Genomic DNA, 1,314 nt, shown 5'->3' on the forward strand with positions numbered 1-1,314 from the left:
ACGAAAACGTTTGACAAAACACTTTTAGAAAACTTTGATTTAAATACAATATGTAAAAACGTCTACCTAGGAATGAATCATGTTGACAAAAATAACAAGACAACGGATTGAAAATATTCAAGACACCGGTTATAAAAGATGACACAACCAAAACTTGTTTAAGAAATTCAAATTACCTCTCAGTCTCTCTAACAAACTTTAACTTATTTTAATTGATTTTTAAAGAACAAACCGGAAAAACAATTATTAAAGTATTCAAATATCGACTCTCCTTTCGGTCTCCTCGACACACTATCCTAATGGAGACGAATACTACACAACCAAGGATAGAGGAACAATTTAAATTAACCCAAATTAAACCAACTAATTGCACATAAAAACTCAAACTTGACAAGACAAAAACCCGCTCTCGCGCGGTCTTAATTCTAACAAGTAAAAGCAACGAGACAATATTACTTCTTATCACCTCTCGGTCTCAAAGAAGGTGTATTTTAACTGATTTTAGATGATATATTACCCACTTATCCCTACGGTCGTACTTCCCGCAAATAAACCCAAAACACCAAGTAAAGAGCTTAACAAGCAATCAATTAATCAAAACCGATTCAATTAACTAATTCAAGAGGATTATAAGTAATAACAAATAAAACACAGCCATCACACACAATGTAATTCATGGTTTAGTTAAACTTTACATCAATAATTTAAGTCTTGAACATTAACAATCCATTAAACAAGTTAAAACTATGCAACAATCATCTATCCTAGGTAGAACAAGCAAGTTTAGCCTAACATAGATTTTGTACAGCCACAAACAATCAAAGTAAACATCATAAACATCAATATAAACATGATAAAACTCATTCAAGATCCAAACTCAATCAATAACAAGTCAATCTATCAATCAAGTGAAAAACATTGTAAAACAAAAGACCAAATCAATCAAAGTTAGGGTTCTTGACAATAACTAAAGTTTATGAGTGATTTACTTAATATATATGGCTGATATTATGAATGATTATTGTCTCTAATAGCTGCAACAAGACCTCCTTGATGTTCTCCTTCTTCCTCAGCCGTCACAACAGCCCCTGGCCGCCTCTACTTCTTTTTTTTTCTTTGCTGCCGCCGGGTACTTTAGCTGCGATCGCAGCTGCTGCCCAAGTTAGGGTTTTGAGTTCTTTCTTTTGTATTTCGGGATTAGGGCCTAATGTCATATTTCACTTGTTATTATCATAATATAATATAACATAAGGCTTTTAAGATGTGGGCTTGGGTCGGGCCTTGATTAAACTTTGAAACTTTGACACTTAAACC

Source organism: Bidens hawaiensis, unplaced genomic scaffold, assembly GCF_021521415.1.
Source record: "Bidens hawaiensis isolate Kalapana, Puna unplaced genomic scaffold, B.hawaiensis_p1.1 tig00025348_1, whole genome shotgun sequence".
In the NCBI taxonomy this organism is placed as follows: domain Eukaryota; kingdom Viridiplantae; phylum Streptophyta; class Magnoliopsida; order Asterales; family Asteraceae; genus Bidens; species Bidens hawaiensis.